We start from the raw sequence: 21,896 nt of genomic DNA, 5'->3' as shown, positions 1-21,896 counted from the left end.
GAGTCAAAGATATAATCAAGTTATCGTATAGAGAGATCGTTCCGGGAACGAGAGTTGGGAATCTAATTAAGATTTTTGGTTTTTATTGTAGATTCGGAGCGTGAGGGCATTCGGGCTAGGAAAGGGAAAAGTATACTAGGTGGCAGTAGTTCAACCCTCAGGAAAGCAATTTCAGGCAAGTAACTCTGATTACTTGTGTAAATGATTATAAAGGAAATGTTGTTCATACCATGTAGAGTATTGAACTGTTAAAGTATAAAACCCTTGCTTTATGAAACCCTGATATTGATTTGAAGTACCCTTGTTCTTGATAACCTGTTATTGATAATCCTATTAATTTCACCCTTTGATAATCTGCCTTTCTGTTCCAGTTTCCTATAATGCCATGAATCATATTGAACCTTTAATTATCTTGGATAACTCTGTTAATGATACCATGTTTCTCTTGATCGCCCTAATGATCCCTAAGTTATTACTGATCCTTCAAATTTAGTACCTTATTATCCTTGATATAGAATTCTTGAGAATTGTTCCTTGCGTATCTTTGATTCACTCCCTGAACTTTGTTTCTTTAAAATCTGAATTACGAATGAGTTTCGACTTGAAAGAGTCTGAATGATTTCAAATGCTTGGTAATGATAAAATGGATTTTAGAAAACCTATTTGTTTTTCCAACTCAAGGTTTTCCGAATGAATTCCTGATGGATTGGATTGAGACATAAGAGGCTAGTGGGACTAGTCCAGTCATGGTAAGAGGCTAGTGGGACTAGTCCAATTTAAGGCTGAAATTATGCCGAATGGTACCTTAAAGACCGGAATGGAGGTCGATACGGGCTGATCACCCATATATAATGAAATGGAAAGATAAGTGATCCAATCAAGGGTTCTAAATGATTATTTAAAAAGGGAACTGAAACTTTTATTCAGTAAATTGATTTTTGGAAATGAAAATGGTTTATACTGCTTTGAAAAGAGTTGATTATGTTAATGTGGAGCTTAAAGCTCAGAACCCTGATTCCTGAAATTGTTGATCATATGAATGATTCTATATCTTGAAATACTGTTGATTTCCTCTACCAAAAGATCTATTTTGATCCTATAATGAATTGTGATGAATGTCGGCTTTCGCCCTGTTTCGAGCTTTGTTTCTTGAAAGCCCAACTATTCTTCGGATACCTTTTCCTTATCCCAAAGAAAAAAAAATATGGAAATCTGCCACCTAGATTAGCTAAAGTAGAATGCCCTAGTTTGTTCAAAGTATATTGAGATTTGATATTGTAGAACTGCTATTAGTTACTTGCTGAGTTTTATACTCATTTGTTTTGTCTTAATCTAACCATGGCAGTTAAGCAAGAAGATGGCCAGGCTTAGGCGCACTGCTCGTAAGAGCGTACCTGGTGGTCCCTACCGTGTTGAGGGCTTCCAGTTGCCAGAGCAGGTAGTACAGGTTATGAGTGAGCTCGCGCCTAGAAAGAGGTATTTAAAGATACAATGGGTTATCTGTCGGTTCCCAGCCGGAATCGATATTGATTATTGAATAATATTTTGGGTTTGTAAGTTATATTCTGTGATTGGTAGTTGTAATCTTGTCTCATACTTTATTCTGCTGATCCTGTTAGTAGTTAATCGGGGTTTATGCATATTTAATTATTAGAATAGAGGTGTGTGAGTCCTTATTTCCTAACCCCGAGATTGAGGGCGTCCCAGCATTCCTCAGCACCCTCTGGGTCGGATGACACTATTGCTTTTTCCGTGTATGTTGAGTTGAGGCACGAGTTTGACATGCTTCAGGGCAAGTACGACCGACTGATAGACCGACTGAAGAACGTGTACCCGGACAGCCGAAACTATGAAGGGAAGCCCAAGGAGCAGATGACTGCGAGACTTGAGACCTTGGTTCAGTACGTCAACACTAAGCTTGAGGAGATGCCATCGCACCGAGACCGCACCAGCCAGTATGTCATCCAGATGGTGGCAGATGAGCTCCAGAGCATTGTGAAGACGCTTCAAGAGGAGAAGACTACCAAACCCCGTTCTGATGGAGTGGAGCCTTAGTTCTTTCCATTATTTACCTTTTCATGTTGTTGTACTATCAGACTTCGTAGAATTCCCATTTGTTTCCTTTAAATAAGCATGTTGTTCCTAGAATCAGACTTTGTCCTAATCCTATGTATTGTGACCTTTAAATTTCAATTATTATGCACTATCGTTCCATTTGCTCTCAACTATTATTTTACGCCTTCATATGCATCACCATATCTGTTTAATTTGAAACTTAACCTCATATGTTAATAAGAATGCCATGCAATACCCTCGAATTATTTCCTTATTCATACATGTTTTGATATAACTCTTATTTCAGGATCATGCCACCCAAAAAGAAGAACCCAACAACCACCTCCACCACAGATCCAAATATTCTTCGATTACTGGAAACTTTACAATAACAAACCAATGCTATAGCTCAACAACAACTAAATCTTCAACAACGAATTGAAAACCAAGATAACTGTGAACCACACCAACCACCCGAACCACTAGTACTTTCTAGACAAGTTGTCACTTTCAAGGCATTTCAGAATGTGAATCCACCTGCATTTCATGATACCACTGATCCAATAATAGCTAACACATGGATTAAGGAAATGGAAAGGGCTTTTGAGTTGGTACAGTTAGGAGACGATCAGAAGACGCCATATGCTACTTACTTCCTGAAGGGCGAAGTCATCTATTGGTGGGAATCCGTAAAAGCTATGGAAGCAACTCAGCAAGTTTCTTGGGAAAGATTTAAGAAGTTATTTCTGGAAAAGTATTACCCTAAGTACATGCAGAATCAGATGGAGCTTAAATTTCTTGAGTTAAAGCAAGGGAATATGTCTGTACTGGAGTATGAGAAGAAGTTCACTGAGTTGTCAAGGTTTGTGACAAAGTATACCAGCACTGAGTAGGAAAAAGCGAAGAGATTTCAGCAAGGATTGGATCCTTGCATAAGAGATAGAGTGGCTATGTTTGAGCTTGATACCTATGCGGGAGTAGTACAGAAAGCTGCTCTGATTGAGAATAATGAGATACAGTCAATGAAGGAAAGGGATAACAAGAAGAGAAAGATTCCATTTTATGGAGAGAAGTCGGAAGCCGAAAATTCACAAGATCGGAATGTAAAGAGGATTGGATTTCATAAGGGTGGAAATTTTCAAAAGAAAGGGAATTTGGGCAAAAGACAAGAATCGAAGGGGAACAACCAGGCAAGCCAAGGGCAAGCTGGAGAAAACAGGTTCCAGAATGCAAGTATTGTGGAAGAAGGCACCCCGGAGTATGTAATAAGCTGAGCATGACATGCTATAGATGCAACCAGAAGGGACATTTGGCAAATGAGTGCAAGATGCTGAAGCCAGGAGTTACATGTTACAAGTGTGGAAAGACTGGACACATAGCTAGGGAGTGCAAGGCAACCAAACCAGTCAAAGCTCTAATGAATGTGGCAAGTACCAGTGCAAGTGTGCCAGCCAAGGTATTGGCATTACCTCCACCACCTACAACAACTCCGCAAGCAACAGCAAGGACATTCGATCTGAAAATGAAGGACGCTGTTCAGAACTCTGAGGTGATAGCAGGTACACTTTTACTCAATAATGTCAAAGCTAAAGTATTGATTGATTCGGGAGCAACAAGATCTTTCATATCAGAAACTTTTGTTGATAAACTTCAATGTGATAAAATGATTATGAGCGAGGTAGTAAATGTGGTAATTGCGAACCAAGAGAAGATTCTTTTGTATTAATTTTGTCCGAAGTGTGAGATTGATATTTTGGGGCATAAGTTTCCAGCCGACTTGATACTCTTCAAGTTGGGAGAGTTCAATATAATTTTAGGTATGGGTTGGTTAGGGAAGAATAACGCCCAGATAAATTTTAACACTAAGAAAGTGTTTTTAAAGACAAAGAGTGGAGAGAATGTAGTATTTAAGGGACAGAAGAAGAGCAGCTATTTCTTACAATCGTTCAGGCTAAGAAGCTACTTAGAAAAGGTTGTGAGTCGTTCTTAGCTTATGTAGTGGATTCAGAAAAAGGCAACCCCGGCATAGAAGATATCCCCGTAGTTAACGAGTTCCCAGATGGGTTTCCAGACGAACTACCAGGCTTACCACCAGATCGACAAATCGAGTTCGAGATCAACCTTGCTCCAGGCACAGAACCAGTTTCAAAGGCCCCGTATAGGATGGCACCAGCAGAAATGAAAGAGTTGGCGAGTCAGCTACAAGAATTATTGGATAAAGGAGTGATTCGGCCAAGTACGTCGCCATGGGGAGCACCTGTCCTATTTGTAAAGAAGAAAGATGGAAGTATGCGGCTATGCATAGATTATCGGGAGTTGAATAAGGTGACGATTAAGAACCGCTACCCGCTACCAAGAATAGATGACCTTTTTGACCAGCTGAAAGGAGCAAAGTGCTTTTCAAAGATTGACTTGAGATCAGGATACCACCAATTAAAGATCAAGGAAGAAGATATTCCCAAGACAGCATTCAGGACCAGATATGGACATTATGAATTCCTAGTAATGCCGTTTGGATTGACTAATGCCCCGACCGCATTTATGGATCTGATGAATCGGGTGTTTAAAAAGTATTTGGACAAGTTCGTAGTGGTATTCATTGATGACATCCTTATTTATTCAAAGTCGGAAGAAGAACATAAGCAGCATCAATGGATAGCATTGAAGATACTCTGGCAAGTGAAGATGTATGCCAAGTTTTCTAAATGTGAGTTTTGGTTAAAGGAAGTTTAATTTTTGGGGCATGTCATTGGAAATGAAGGAGTTAAAGTAGATCCGGCAAAGATTGAGGTGATTATGAGTTGGGAGAGGCCAAAGACACCTACGGAAGTACGAAGTTTTCTAGGATTGGCAGGGTACTATAGAAGGTTTGTCAAGGATTTTTCGAAAATTGCCACACCATTGTCTAAGTTAACCAGGAAGAATCAGAAGTTCGAATGGAGTGCAGAATGTGAGGGTAGCTTTCAAGAGTTGAAACAGAGATTGGTAACAGCTCCGGTGTTAGTACTACCAGATGACCAAGGAAACTTTGTGATATTCAGCGACGCTTCACATAAAGGATTGGGCTGTGTGTTAATGCAACACAGTAAGGTGATCGCGTATGCGTCAAGACAGTTGAAACCGCATTAGTTAAAGTACCCGACGCATGACTTGGAGCTAGCCGCCATAGTGTTCACACTTAAGATTTGGAGACATTACCTCTACGGAGAAAAGTGTGAAATCTACACAGATCACAAGAGTTTAAAGTACATTTTCACTCAGAAGGAGCTCAATATGAGGCAAAGGAGATGGTTAGAATTGATCAAGGACTACGATTGCTCGATAAATTACCATCCTGGAAAGGCGAATGTTGTGGCCGATGCATTAAGCAGGAAGGAGAGATTGAATATGAAGACAACACCAAAGGAATTGTCTGAAGAGATTAAGAAATTTGGATTAGAACTTTGTAATTATGGAATAGTTGAAGAAGTTTGTCGTGCAATGACTTTTCAGCCAACACTAGTGGAAAGGATAAGGAAATGTCAGGAAGAGGTAATGGAGAAAGGGAAGAATTAACTAACTGGAGAGGAGATTAGTACTCAAAAGGATGAGCAAGGTATACTAAGGTTTTCCTCAAGAATTTGGATTCCTCATGTACCTGAATTGAAGAATGAGATCCTACAAGAAGCCCACAATTCAAGATTTTCAATCCACCCGGGAAGCACCAAGATGTATCGGGACTTAAAGCGGAACTTTTGGTGGCCAAATATGAAGTGATACGTGGCAGAATGGGTTGCAAAGTGTTATACTTGTCAAAAAGTGAAGGCAGAACATCAACGACCAAGTGGATTAATTCAGCCCGTAAAGATTCCAAAATGGAAATGGGAAAATATTGCTATGGACTTTATAGTGGGACTACCGCGAACGAAATCCGGACATGATGCTATATGGGTTATAGTTGATCGCCTTACGAAGTCAGCGCATTTCCTTCCAATTAATGAGAAGTCATCATTGGACAAATTGGTTCATCTGTACGTGCGTGAAATCGTACTAAGGCATGGAGTACCCATATCAATAGTTTCAGACAGAGATCCCTGATTTAACTCGAGATTCTGGAAGCAATTTCAAGAAAGTCTTGGCACGAAGTTGAACATGAGTACGGCGTACCACCCGCAGACTGATGGTCAGAGCAAAAGGACAATTCAAACAATTAAGGACATGTTGCGCAGTTGTGCAATCGATTTTGCAGGAAGTTGGGACGACCACTTGCCATTGATTGAATTCTCTTACAACAACAGCTATCACTCTAGTATTGGCATGCCACCATACAAAGCTTTGTACGGACGAAATGTAGATCACCGACAAGTTGGGATGAGGTAGGAGAAGGAAGGATTCTAGGCTCGGAATTGGTACAACAGTTGCATGAGACAGTCAAGTTAATTCAGAAAAGGTTGCTTGCTGCTCAAGATAGACAGAGGAAGTATGCGGATCCAGCGCGTAAGGATGTTAGATTCCAAGTAGGCGAAGCCGTTTTGTTGAAGGTGTCACCAAGAAAAGGGTTGTCTAGATTTGGCAAGAAAGGGAAGTTAGCACCTAGATATATAGGTCCTTTTGAAATTTTGAGTCAAGTGGGGAAGGTGGCCTACGAGTTAGCCTTACCACCTCAGTATCAGCATGTGCATAACGTGTTCCATGTGTCATTGCTTAAGAAGTACAATCCTGACACCAGTCATGTGATAGAATATGAACCTGTAGAAATTTAGGCGGACTTGTCATTTGTGGAGCAACCTATCAAATTACTCGACTGGCAAGTAAAGAGTCTTAGAAATAAGTTGGTAAAGTTAGTGAAAGTACTTTGGAGGAACCCCAAGGTCGAAGAATCAACTTGGGAGTTAGAGTCTGATATGCGTTCCCGGTATCCTCATCTGTTCACTTAGATTCTGGGGACAAAATCCCTTAAGGGGGAGAGGATGTTACGACCGGCATTTTATGTAATATTATCCGTGGATTTTGTGTGATATTAAAGCCGAAAGTAAATATATTTAATAGTTGTACCTTGTGTGAATGAAAATTTCTGTATTTTAAATTTGCTTTATGTAGTATATGATTTTTCAAAGCAAGAGTTTATTTATTTCCCTTATTTTTTATTTATAAGGAATATTCTAAACCTTGGAGAAATTTTCTTTTAAAAGTTATTTTGTTCACAAATTTCAAAAGTGATTTTATAAAATATCTAAAAATCCAAGTTATTTTATGGTATAAATTTTATAATTTTTGAACTTGTATTTTATTTTATAAACATAAATCTTTACAAATTTTATTTGTTATAATTAGCAAATTACATAGAAGATCTTGCATGCAAACACCATTCTATTCTCTCAAAGGGCAAATAAGACCTTTCCAACCCCACTAACTCATTTGTTGATTACCAAATTACCACACTAACCTTACATGCAAAATGGCCTAACTTTAGCTAGAGGACATTTTTGTACATTCTCACTTCCACTCATCATTTTGTCAACCAAAAAGCATAAAACTAAAATCAAAGTGGGAGAAGTCATTCCACTCACTCCACACTCCAACACACCACTTTTTTCTCTCTCCTCCCCCTCCCACCATTGCTCTCGGCCGAAGCCCCATTCCCCTTTCCCCTTCCATATTTCATTTCATTCTTCATCTTCCCAAGTGTAAATCTTCTACCTACATTCATCTTATATACTTTCCAAGATTTTTGTGACTTGGAAGTTGAAGTTCCATGGATGCATGTATAGTTCTTATGTGATCTCCAAAGAGAAACTCTTGATTCTTGTGAATTCAAGAGCTCTCTATGAGATATATTTTATATATGTGCTAACTAAGTGTTTTATGGAGATATCATGCTTTAAAATCCTTTGCATGCTACTGAATTTTCATTATATATTTATGTTTAGCCATGCATGCTAGTTTTAAGATATTAAAATGATGATCAACCATATTTTTCATGCTACTCTTTTTGAAATCATGTTGCTATGTCTAAAAATCTATAAATTCGAAATATGTGTGCTTAAAATAGATTGTTTCCATGATAAATTTCTTATTAATAGTTAAGAGAATATATATTTCATGATTATTAAGGATGAGTAATACGTACAAGTTGAATTTGCAAGCATTTAAACTTTATGACTAGCCGAAATCTTGTTATGTGTTTTCCATGAGTTGCATGTTATATTTTTAGTTGCATGTTGTTGATTCTTGGGCATGGATGATCTCCCCTTCTGTTGAGGCACTATTTTAGGACATTAAGAAACTAGGTTTGATTTGGAAAGAGTTGGATGCTTAGTTATTAAGTGGGAGTTAAGGTGGAAATGGATTAGTTAGTGTTTGCATTTTTCCAGATTTGATGCACTAGTTATGGGAAAGTTTTGAATGAGCATTTGTTATGCACTTTGAGGCCCAAGCCACCAGAAGCTAGCACTAGGAGTATATAAAAGGTTTTAGGTGTTTGTTGGAGTTTTATAAGTCGTTTGGTTAGGTGCACGAGTGGAATCACAAAATCTGTCCAGCAGGGGACAGTTTTGTTGCAACTTAGAAATAGGAAGTTTTGACCATGTCATGGGTAGGCCCTCATTAGTCCCTGTTAGGCCTTAGTTAGAGGGAGTGTCAGAGGAGTTTTTCCAGCCATAGTTCATATGATTTGATTTAGAACCATGTGTCACAAGTTAGTTCAAGTCAGGGCATTTTCTGCCCAGAAAAAACAGGGGAACCATAGACTTTAAGCTTAGGCCCAAGGAGGCCCAAGCTAGGCCCTTGAGCCACATCAAGTTTGGGAGATGCCTTAAGGTCAGAAGAGCCTAGTGTAGAAGTTTTGGAGGTAAACTTGTAGTTAAAGAGCGTCTAATGCACTCAAAAAATCATAGATGTCATTCTGAAATTTTCCTTAGTGAGCACTTTCACTTAACACATAGTTTTAGAGCACTTATGAGTAAGACCTAGGTTGACCGCTATGGTTGCAAGATAGTATAAATCCATTAGAATTAAAGGCCTAAGTGAGGGTCAATAGGTTTTGGATAGTTAAGTAAAGGAACATTGAGTAAGGAAGCCAAAATTTAGAGATTTTGTCTAGTTTAGCGACCAAGTGACTTAAGTTATGAGTCGAGATCATCCAAGCCTAGTGTTGCATTATGGGGTGTGTGATATTATTTGGTATTAAAATATGATATGTGAGTATATGTGGCTATGTGTACAATTATATTTATAAGGTGAATATAAATTGCGTGCATATAGGCCTAAGTGCCATTTGTGTTGTAAATAGGTTAAGTTGGTGAGAATATATTATAATGAGGATTATTATTATTTATGTAGGATCTCGAGACGAGGGTAAACTTTCCATAAAGGTCGAGTGAAGCTTCCAGTTGCTCCTACCAACCAGACCAGACCAGCCTTTCTCAAGGCAAGTGATTCAACCTGTATTTCGTTTACACTACAAATGTGTGATAATTAGTTCATATATATTGATGCGAGTATCCTGAGTTATCTTGATATACTTGAACCAAGCGATTCTTAAATCTATCTTTGTATTATATAGAAATGCCATGAACCCACAAGTACATATTGCAAGTAGATCAAAAGTCATATCACTCTAGTATATCAAAGTGATTGGAATGCCATGATAAAATAAAGATTTGATATAATACTTGATTGATCCTCTTGATTATTATGTTATTGATTCCTAAAATATTAACATCTCACCCCGATGCTTGAATTCCATTAGAAACTTTACCTTGATACCTAAAAGCCAGATATTCTTTAAAGTTGTTCTTAATTGATTGATAACCCTTTTTCTTACCCTAAAGTTCAACAATCCTGATATACCTTGAGCTAAAAATCATTTCTTCATATCTTGACACCCCTAGTATTCTTGAAGCTTTTCTTCTTGATGTTCTAGTATTTATACCTTGTCGAGAACCATTGCTTTAAGCCTAGTTTGGCATTACTCTGTTATATTATCCAATAGCCTTGCTAAATCTCCTTGTCAAAGTTCTTGTATATGGAAACCTTTCAATTACCCTAATATAGTAAAGTCTAGTGGATCATGGCCCTGAGATTTTGTGACATATTTCCAGTGTTTCAAAGTTGATCTATAATCCCTTGATAAAAATGTTTACTACTTAAGAGATTTTATCATAAATCAGCATCAGTTTTTAAAATAATTAAAATATGGATTTTCAGTCCCAAAGGGGGATAAATGTTTTCTTTAAATAGTGGATCTGGACTGAGACGCGAGTCATTTCCACACTTACAATGTAGGCTTAAAAGTTGCCTAGGGATCCCATTAATGTTTTAGAACCCAGCGAGGTTCGGGATTACTTCGCGGCTGATCACCGGCTGTAATCCGTAGCGTCATAAAATGATTTTTGAATTAAGATATGATTTTTGAAATGTTTTGATACAAGCAAATGATGCCATCACCCAAAGTTTTATCTCTTGTTATTATTGGTTATGTCTTCGCAATGTCATTCTTTTATATATATCTCGATTTAGGTTTTGTATCATATAGTTTAGCACTTGTTGAGCATTTGGCTAACTCCTTGCTTTACCCTGATATTACAGCTAGCAGCTATGGTTAGGTTCAAGCAGACAGCACGTAAGACCTGTGACGCCGATGCGTATGTCCGAGCTCAGGTAGAATAAGAGATAGTTTTGTGTGAGGACTCAAATTTAAAATTAGTTATAATAGATGGTAGTATTGGGCTGTTCCAAACCCTAAACTGTAAGATCTTGGATTCAGTTATGTTTACTTTCTTCTAAATATTGTAATAGTTATATTTATTTTGTTTGTTAAGTTGGGGGTGTGACAAGAACAATTTCGTAGCCTTGGTGGAAAAGAATGAAGCCCACTCAGATTATCACAAGATGATGGACTTCATCAAAAACTGCAAACTGAGCTATGCAATGCCAGAAGCCCCAACTATCTATTGTGAGGTAATTGAGGAGATTTGGACAACAGCAGAGTTCAACTCCACATACATGACCATTGCTTTCTCTCTCAAAGGTAAGGATTACTGTATTAACTGTGATGATATACAGTCTTGCTTTAAGCTACCTGAGAATAATTCCATGACACCACACACTGATAATGATGTATCTGCTATGTTAGATTCCATAGGCTATTCTTTTGATTCTGCTAGTTTAGGGAGCATTAGAAGAAAGGGCCTTAGGAAAGAATGGAGTTTTCTTGGAGATGCCTTTATCAAGGTTTTCTCTGGGAAGATTAGCAATTTTGATGCCATAACTTCATCTCTTGTTAATATGCTATATATGCTAGCTTCTGATAGGTACTTTAATTTTAGCAACTATGTCATGCTAGAATTAGGTTCCAGATTAGGTAACAAAGCTAATAGACCTCATAACATCTACTATGCTAGATTCTTTATATTATTGGCTAACCATGTTGCTGAAGGTTTGGTCATAACTAATGAGAGCAATAAATTCAAATGCTGAGGACAAGAGAAAAGGGTCCTTGCAGACCTTTTTAGAATTAACCTCAACAGTCAGGTGCCATTGGTATATTTACCAATAATGAATGCACTTCAGGTAAGTGAGGTAAATATTTCTGCAACTCCTACTTCTTCCAATCCCATTATTTCTTTGCCTTCTAGTGTGGCAATGGAATATGTGTCTTTGTCCCAACAGATTTCTACCAAAGCCATCAAAACTAAAATCCCAAAACACAAGTCAAAGAAAACCATCTCTATTGTTTCTCAAAAGACAACAGTTGTAACAACTACCATAAACCCTGAATGTAATAACCCCCAAAATTTTGAACTTTTTGTAACCCTTATGAATAGTGTTTTAGCTGAATGAGAAAACTTTTCATGCCACACTGTGTAGGGGCTCTGTTATGGATATTCTGAGATTTTATTAGTACTCTATATGGTATATAAGTGTATGTAAAGATCGTCAGAATCCAATTCCGAACACTTTGATTTTTCCCGGAAATCCACTAGATACGGAAAGAATTGAGTATAAGGTAACAGGATAAAAAGGATTTAAATTAAAGGATTATAAGAGAGGATCATAAAAGGAATATAATATATTGAGAAAGGTTAAGGGAACCTAAGTAATAAGATCCCGGGTATGATCCCTCAAACGATAAACGAAAACGAAAGTTAAGCGAACCGTATAACAGATCAGCGGTCATTAGGCAAACAATTAAGGAAGTTAATCAAAGGGATTAGAGAGGATGATGTCACCCAACCAATGAGAAGAGGACAAGGAGGGGAAGATGACATCATAGCATGACATAAGCATGACATAAGAAGGAAGGAAATGTGGTGGATTGTTAACCACACAAAACCATGGTTAAATTGGTAATTAACCTAAAATAAAACAAATCTAATTCAATCAACCAAGCCAAACAAATCATTTCTCATCAAAACAAACTTTTATTTTTCATCACCAAGGCTTGCTCTCGGCTTTTGCCATTTCCAAGAGAAACAAATTTCAAAACTCAAGATCAAGGCTTCCTAAATTGGTAAGATAATTCCCTAGTCATCCTTATGCATAGTTATGGCTATATTATGAGTTTAAGCCTTCAATTCTTTCTCAATCTGATTCAAGAAATCAATGAAGAAGACAATGAATAGTGATTTCAAAGTTTTTAACATGATTTTTTCTTGTTTTCCTTTAAGATCCAAGCATCCCTAAGACTTCTCAAGGCTTCTTAAGGCTTCCTAGCTACTCCCACCACTTCAAGGAAGGTATATCATCTCCAAAACCTAGATTCCTATGTATAATAAGATGATTTTGATTATTATGGTGATATAGTAGCTTAATGCTTGTGGTTTAGAGTTTGGGTTGCAGTGGTAGTGAAATGGAATGGTGAATCTTGTTGTTTTGGTTAAAAGAACTTAAGTATAGTTAAATTCAAGCTTAGGCATAAGTATAAATGTTAATATTGAATTGATTGGGGCTGTTATGATGTGATAAGGATGGACTTTGGTTGTATGAATGGGTTGAGGTTGAATTGTGATGGTTTTTGAATGGTTTAAAATTGGGAAATCGCGTAAACATAGCCGTCGTAATGTCCGATTTACTTTAGACTGCTTTTGTTCATAACATTTGGACCCGATAACTCCCTGCTAGATTATGACCATTGCCATGTTTAGATAGTTCATGTTACAAGCTTCGTTTTGATATGTAGTTCGTTCGATTCCGATGTACGGTTTAGGAGAAACTACCGTTTCAACGAAACTTTTCCCCTCACCTTAATTTGAAACATAGGTTAAAGACCAAAAAGGGTTAATTAATGTATGAAACAATTATGGTAAGAGTATTAGGCAATTGGTAAGACACCCGCGAAAGAATCGCCTTAAAACTCGTAATGGTTAATTTATTAAAAATGGTGGAGCCGAGGGTACTCGAGTGACTTAAGAGAATCAGTAAGCGCAAAACAAGCGTTAGAGTCTAAGTTAGTTAAAGTATAGATTTACAAGTGACTTTGGTTTAATTCCAACTTACTTGTTGTTTATAGGTTACCAGACTCGTCCCGAGCCTTTTATCACCCCCAGTCGCTCAGGCAAGTTTTCTATCCGTTATACTGTTGTTGTGATGTATACACTGGTATATGCATTATCTTGTAATAGATGCATGATAGTTATGTTAGCAAATTCTTGGGATATATTGTAGCATGTGATATGGTACATATGCATGCCTGTTTCGTATTCTTGCCATATATATCTGTTGGTTCTGTTGATAATACCTATGCTAGAGAATAGCGGTAATTTGCATATACCCTTAGTATAGGGACCCAAAGGTGAAAATATTTTCTAAAACCGGGAGTCGAGGATCCCGAGTAGATTTTATATATATATATATATATATATATATATATATATATATATATATATATATATATATATTTATATTTTTATATATATGGTTATAGTTTTAAAAACTATTAATCGAATAAGGTTTATTCGATAACTTTATATTATTTAATGAATATTATTTATAATATTCATTCGAGGACTTATGACTCCTTTATTTTATTATTGAATATTATTTCGAATATTCATTCGAGGGCTTATGACTCAGCTTATTTTATTTATAGAATATTACTTGGATATTCATTTGAGGATGTATGACTCCTTTATTTTATTTAATGAATATTATTTATAATATTCATTCGAGGTATTATGACTCCGCTTATTACTGAAATATATTCTTTATTTTATTAAAGAATAAGGTGTCGATAATCAAACTTATTTTCGATTATTCAAATAAAGATAGTACTTTCATATAAGTATATCTTTGGTTATTTAATATCCATTTCAAGTATAAGTTTTAAAACTTCTACTTCGATTATTTTTATAAGGATTATCTTTATGAGAATATTATTTAAATAATAATATTCAGATATTTTCTAATATATCGGGACTGATTTATTTTAATAAATCAGCAGTACTCCAAATATTCTTAAAAATGTTTTCGAGTCTTCAAAATGATTTTTAAAGTTAGAGTGGACCCCAAAACTCATTTTTTTTATATTTAAGATCTTCCTTTCAAAGGGGATTTAAATACTCGCTCAAAACCTGGGGGATCCAGCTCTGTGGTGCATTTTACATTCGCAACGTGGTTGTTGTTTTGAGAAAACAAATGAATTGATTACTTACCCAACATTTGGGAAGTAAGCCCATCTAATTGAGTCGGCATAAGCGACAGGCCGGGGTACGGTCTATCAAAGTGTAAGTGGCTGGGTGGCAGTCCATCAACGCGTAAGAGGTCGGGTGGCGGTCCAGCACAAGGTCCTTATGTGGCCAGGGTGATGACCGGTGGGGGATTCATCCATCTACTAGTAGAAAAGGTTACTTATTGGTATCTTTGCCTGATCAGCAAGATATCGGGTTTATGCTAAAATTCTTTTCCTTTCCAAAATTCATTGGATGTTACAAACTCTGTTCATACTTTACATAACAGAGGTTCCAGGAAATGTTTAAGAGATATATATGTGGATATATATCGGGACTAAATAAAGTATCTCGAAACTTTATTTTATTCAATAATATTTCAAAGATTGAATCTATTCAAGTCTTAACTTGTGGTCTCATCTATGGGATGACCTTTTTTTTTAAACCTATAATACTTTGAACAGTGGTAGTTCAAGTAGCCTTATAAATGATATAAGTATAGTGAAGTATTTGGTAACTTCATCTTCCTTTAAGCTTATATCCAGTAAGTAATTATCTTACTTTTGATAAAGGTTTTCAGTAAGTTATCTATTAGATACTTGCATTATTGATTACACTATATATTATCTTGCGAGCTGTAAGGCTCACTCTTGCTTTATTTCTTCATCACACAACAACAGTTAGGAAGGATGGCCAGACTCCAGCAGACCCAGCGCAAGAGCGTGGGAAGCGCCCCGCGCCTTCCCGTTGAGATCATAGCTGTTATAGCTGCAGAGGTAGATCTATCTGTAGATCAGACCATCTACTTTTGAGAATCAATTATGTATAATTATAACTTGTGGCAGATAATGGCAATTAATTGTAAACTTATTAAGTAATCATTCTGGGTTGTAATAACTTTTAAATTGTGGATTCAAAGACTTGTACTTATTTCAATTTCATCTCTGAGACTATAACGGGTTGTGGTGTGTGTTAGTGTGGGGTCACAGCATAAGGTTATTTATTATTAATTAAGTGAAGTGATATTATGGAAAGAAAGACCGTGACGACCCGGATCCCTGACCCCGGATCTGGGGGTGTTACAGAAATGGTATCAGAGCTAAGCGTTATAAACCTCAGAGATGATGCGACGATATAATAACAAACTCACAAAGATAATAAGAACTCTTGCCAAGTTCATGGTCGGACTACTTAAAGTAGTGCTGACAGTTAAAACCCTTACGGGAACCCTTATAAGTATCATGATAGTAACTTAGCTCGTTTAATGTGTAGGCGCCTGAGATAGAGGACCCTGAGATGTTCGAGCGTGAGCATGATGAGGCACTGCTAGATGTTGAGGATCAGGAGGAGCCTGAGATGGAGGAGGATGAGGAGGACCCCTCAGAGGAGTAAGAGACGGAGGTCATTGCTATTTCAGATGAGGAGGACCCCTTAGAGGAGTCAGAGACAGAGGTCATTGCTATTCCAAAGGAGGAGGACCCGGATGAGGTCCCAGTAGCTGAAGAGCGTGTCGGACCTATGGTAGTGTATGCTGGTACCCCTTTACCCACACTTCCGGTGGTCAGAGCTCCTACCCCTCCACCACTATCTTGGATCCCTTATGATGACAGCTCAGAGACCCATACTTCCGAGCCTAGGCAGACTGAGGAGGCACCCCCAGCGGCTCCGGATTCACCACCTCTTGACCCTGCCCACAGGCAGTCTTCGTTAGCCCACGGCTATGTTCAGGATGTACTGAGGACCCGATTGGCTGTTGTTGAGGCCCGACTGGATGAGGCCAGGAGGGAGTTGGATGCGAAGAGGGCGGGTAGGCGTACCCGAGCTTATGAGACTAGGGCTGCTATACCCCGATCCTTGAGGAGGGAGCTGACGGGGATAGAGCTCACGTCCCGAGCGAGACTCAGATCTCTCCAGGGGACAGGCTTGGTAGGATCTCCAGGCGGCAGGCCGACTATATCTTCCGTCGTGCGATGGAAAGGGTATGGGAGCTGACCCACTCCGGTGTGTGATTCAGGACCGACGATGGGATAGTCTAGTTGTCTAGTTAGCCGAGGCCTTAGTAAGAGCCAATTTTCCGGGATAGTTGACTTGTATATAGCATCCCTTTTTCTGACTAGACAGATAGACTCTTGTGTATCACTTTTGGGACAGATGGTTGTAGCACTGTTGTACTTTTGACCAGATCAAACTATGTATTTCTCGTATTATGTATATATTTGTTTCCTTTCGGTTCAGTTCCTTAGTGACGAGGTCACTATTTTTATCATTATTATTACTGCACTTCGTATTAGAACTGTCATAAAATAATAGAATTGTGATATACGTTCTCCCCATTATAGAACTATGCAAGGCACAATGTTGTATATGATTGTGACCTAATGTTGAATTTCCCAATAATTTTTTTTTTATTATCAGTATCATGCCGCCAAGAAAGATTGGAACTAGGGCGAACCCTGGATCTGAGGACCAGGGAAGCCATAATCAGGACAATAGAAACCAGGAACACAGTGAAGAGGAAGACGAGGATTATGTGGAACAGGATGACTCCCTGTATGAAGAGGAAGAGGAAACATATGATGTTGAGGGATTTGAGATAGAGGCTGAAGAAGGAGAAACTGAGGTTGAGCAACCAGTACCAAACCCAGGCATGGATCCCATGGGTCAGTTCATGCAACTCCTAAGGCAGAACTTGGAACGTCAACCCAACCCACCCCCTCCAGGAAATAACAATGTTGTGGCAAACTCTTTCAGGGCTTTTAAGTCCCTTAAGCCCCCTGAGTTCCACGGATCAGCCGACCCAGTTGAGGCAAGGGCATGGTTAAAGGAAATGGAGAATTCCTTTGAGATTCTGAGTACCGATGAGGGACTTAATGAAGTATTTCGTAACTTCATTATTTATAATGATATTTCAAAGATTGAATCTATCCAAGTCTTTTCTTGTAGTCTCATCTATTTGATGAACTTTTGAAACTGATTATACCTTGAACGGTGGTAGTTCAAGTAGTATTCGGAAAATATATAAGTATATTGGAGTATCTTGTAACTTCATCTTTCCACTTATATCTAGTTAATGATTATCTTTTGCATGACAAAGATTTTCACAAAAACGTTGAGACAAAGTTAGATATATGAGATCACCTTGCAATGATATTTTTATACAGTTATAAACTGGAACTCTGTGTATATTATGCATGGAAGAGGACTTCCAAGATTTTGAAAAGTATATATACATATATACTGAATATTTTACGATTGGGTCGCGATAAGATATCAAACTTGGTTCATTTTTACTTGACCAAGACTTTCATGAGTACTATGAGGATGCTCACATATTGTAAATCATTATACATATTATTTTGGTGGGCTTGTTGCTCACCCTTGCTTTCTTCTTTCATCACACAACAACAGATAGACAAGATGAACAGGACCAAGCTCCCAATTCGTGAGCGGATAGGAAACGTTCCGCGGTTTCCTGTAGGCGTTGATGCCGTTGTAGCTGAGGTAGGAACTACCAATAGGCTAGGCTTTCAACTTTTGATGTACCGGACTTATGTATACTTATAAATTTTAATAATGGCAAAGAATATGTAAATTTATTCAAAAACCCTTTTAAGGTGTAATGGTTTATAATTGTGGAATAAAATGACTTGTGTTATTTTTGGATATTCATCTCTGAGACTATAACTTGTGGTGTGTGTGTATAGTGGAGTCATAGTACGCAGTAGTTGGTTGATTATTAAGATTAAGTATTATTAAGGGAAATGGAACTCGTGACAACCCGGATCCCCGACCCCGGATTTGGGGGTGTTACAGAAATGGTATCAGAGCTAAGCGTTATAAACCTCAGAGATGATGTGACGTTAAAATAATAAGTTCACTAAGATAATAAGAACTCTTGCCAAGTTCATAGTCGGACTACCTAACGTAGTACAGACAGTTAAAACCCTTTTGGGAACCCTTATAAATATTGTGATAGAAGTGTAGTTCGTTATCGTATATGGTAGCGGGACTCCGAACCGTGAGGTTGAGGAGCAACAGTGTGATGATGTTTTATTACTTATTGGAGATCAGATTGTGGATCTGATAGAGCGTCCTAACAAGGGACCGGATGATGTTCATATTGAGGATGTAGCGGTTGAGGATGTTGTCCTAGAAGGGATTGTTGCTGAGGAGGATCCCGTGGAGGATCCTGACAAGAGTGAATAAAGGACCACTGAGGAATTGATAACTATGAGTAGGGCGACTACCAGAGGTAGGATTGGTCGGGCACTACCGGAGGTTCGTTCAAGTTTGTAAAGATAGTAGCCCCTTTAACACGGCTTACTCGTAAGACTGAGAAGTTCGAATGGACTGAGAAATGCGAGAACAGCTTTTAAGAACTGAAGCAAAGATTGGTGACGGCCCCTATGTTGGAGTTGCCGGATGGAAAAGGAGATGTTGTGATGTGTAGTGACGCTTCGCATAAGGAATTAGGGTGCTTCTTATACAGCACAGCAAGGTAATCGCGTACGCGTCAAGATAATTAAGGGAATATAAAATTCGATATCCCCACCCATGAGCTTGGGCTCGTGGCAATAGTTTTGCCCTAAAGATTGGAGGCACTACTTGTATGGAGAGAAGTGCGAGATTTACACAAGCCATAAGTGCTCTAGTGCATTTTCACGCAGAAAGAGCTCAACATGCGCCAGAGGAGGTGGTTAGAGCTAATCAAGGAATACGATTATGAGATTCTTTATCATCCAGGGAAAACCAAAATGGTGGCTAATGCCCTTAGTATAAAAGAGAGACTCAAGATGAAAATGTCTTTCGGAGAGTTGATAAGAGATTTTGAGAAAATGAAAATAGAAGTGAAGGTAACCGGAGCCGGTACCGAAAAGCTGTTTGAGATTGCAATACAGCCCGAATTATTGGAAAGATCATATTGTGCCAAGAAAAAGTGATGAATGAAGGCAGAGAGCCAACAAATAGAGAAGAGATTAATACCGAGAAAGATGATAAGGGAATAATGAGGTATTCCTACCGAATTTGGGTTCCAAACGTTCAAGAGCTTAAGGACGAGATATTAGGTGAAAGCCATAGTTCGAGGAATAAGATTTAGGGCAAACCCTGAATGTGATAGTCAGGGAGGTCGCCATCAAGAAAGAAAGAACCCATAACATAATGAAATGGAAAATAAGGATTTTAACGTATAAGATAACCCTGATTATGGGAAGGAGGAGGAGGAAACATTTCATACTGAGAAAACAGAAGTCGAGCAAGATAGGGAGAACCAGGACGGTACTCCTATGGGGCAAATCATGGACCTGCCTAAACAAAACTTATACTTTTACCTTAACCACCACCCTGAGGAAACAATGTGGTGTGAAATTCTTTCAGGACCTTTAAGTCGCTAAGCTCTCAGAGTTCCAAGGAACAAGCTGACGTAGTCGAGGCGAGAGCCCGGTTAAAAGAAATAGAGGAATCATTTGAGATTCTAAATGATTGACGAAGCGCAAAAGACTATTTTTGTCACCTACCTTCCTAAGAGAGAGGCCACCCGCTGGTGAAAGACCAAGAAAGGCACGGAGCCAGAGGTTAGAATAAACTGATTAAAGTTCAGTCAATTGTTTTCGGGAAAGTAATTCCCAAGGTTATGGAGATAGTGTAAAAGCTTTAGAGCCAGAACAAAGGCGGACGAGTATGATGAATTATGAAGCTAAGTTGTAAAAGTTGTCAAGATTCGTTCTGATGACAAAAATCCCAGAACGACGTGATATTTGAAGTCAATGATTAGTGGGTTCGTGAAATGATTGTAATAGAAAAGAAAATAAAAAGAAACTGAAGTGGAAAGGAAAATAAAGACAATAGAGTTTGAGGAATGATAAGGGAGTTGGGTATGAGGAAACCCTAAAGACTCGTAGCAATAGAAATAGAAAAGTATGTAATAGTCAGGATGAGGGTGATTCACCATGAGTTAAATTTGATGGTTGAAGGCATAAGAGATACATATAGTTTATCCCCTGTAAGTTGGGAGGATTCGAGGAAACCTTGAGATAGTTTGAAGGATAAATAATGAGACACGGATAGACTGAGGAGACAAGAAAGTAAGAAATTAGGAAAATTGGATGAAGGAAGTGACCTTCAAGAATGTGAAGTGTAAGACCGGGGGCATGATACCCAGAAAGGGAGACGCCAGGTATGAAAGATATCCCGACATTGAGATGACTGTTAAGATAAACAATAAAAGTAAATAAGGATTTATTAAGAAGAAGTTCACGTTGAACACGACCAATATCTTCCAGAACATCCATGTGATCATTACCAAATCAGGAAAGAAAAGCGGGTAACCATTGTTATCTTTTGAAGGCCATATGGGTTGACCTCAGTTTGAATAAGGATGTTATTGTGGAATTGGTATAGACTATCAAGGTGGGAATGATTGAATAAGATAATCTATCATGGATATATGACTTGATTTATCCATGGAAGGATGCAAGTACCTTTTTAAAGGTGGAACTAAGGATATAACTTCGATAACTTAAGATGAACCCTAGGGGAATGCATAAAGGTTGGCATTTCGCCCTTAATAGGGACAGTATGAGTTTTGACAGTATGAATTGGAAAGGATTAAGGTAACAACAACCTTTAAGGATCAGTGGGGAAATTTTTTTAGAAGTATATAGACAATGGTTCTAGTATTAGTAAATGGTATTTTGATATGCCATGTATCTAGGGAATACAGGAGGAACGATTCAAGGATAACCTTAGAGGTCTTACAAGGAGAAAGGCAATGTTCAAAGTTCTCAAGAATAGAAATTTTGATAAAGGAAATATGATATAATTATAATAATGCCAGGTGGGCACGTGTTGAACCATAAGAAAGTATAGATCGACCAATGAAGGTCGAGATTGGTGAAAACAAGTAGGACCCAAGATAAGAGACGTCCTAAGTATGATCAAGAGTCAGTCGTGACAATGTTAACCTCTAAAAGACTGAGGCAATAACTTATGGAAAAATGGTGATATTTTTTTTTCACCAAAGCGTAAGGAAGAACATTTTCACACAAGCAGTGATTGGAAATGAGGAAGAAAATTTAGTTGAAGATCATTTAAAAGACATTGATTGTAAGGAAATTTTACTATCAAGAAAGGCCAAAGAGGTGGCCGACATTTTAACTGCAAGAGGACAATTATAGGCGCTCGTGCCAGAGGAAT

The sequence above is a fragment of the Apium graveolens genome, chromosome 4, assembly GCF_009905375.1.
Source record: "Apium graveolens cultivar Ventura chromosome 4, ASM990537v1, whole genome shotgun sequence".
Classification (NCBI taxonomy): domain Eukaryota; kingdom Viridiplantae; phylum Streptophyta; class Magnoliopsida; order Apiales; family Apiaceae; genus Apium; species Apium graveolens.
The sequence above is the reverse complement of the archived record's forward strand: the minus strand, read 5'-3'. Positions refer to the sequence as shown.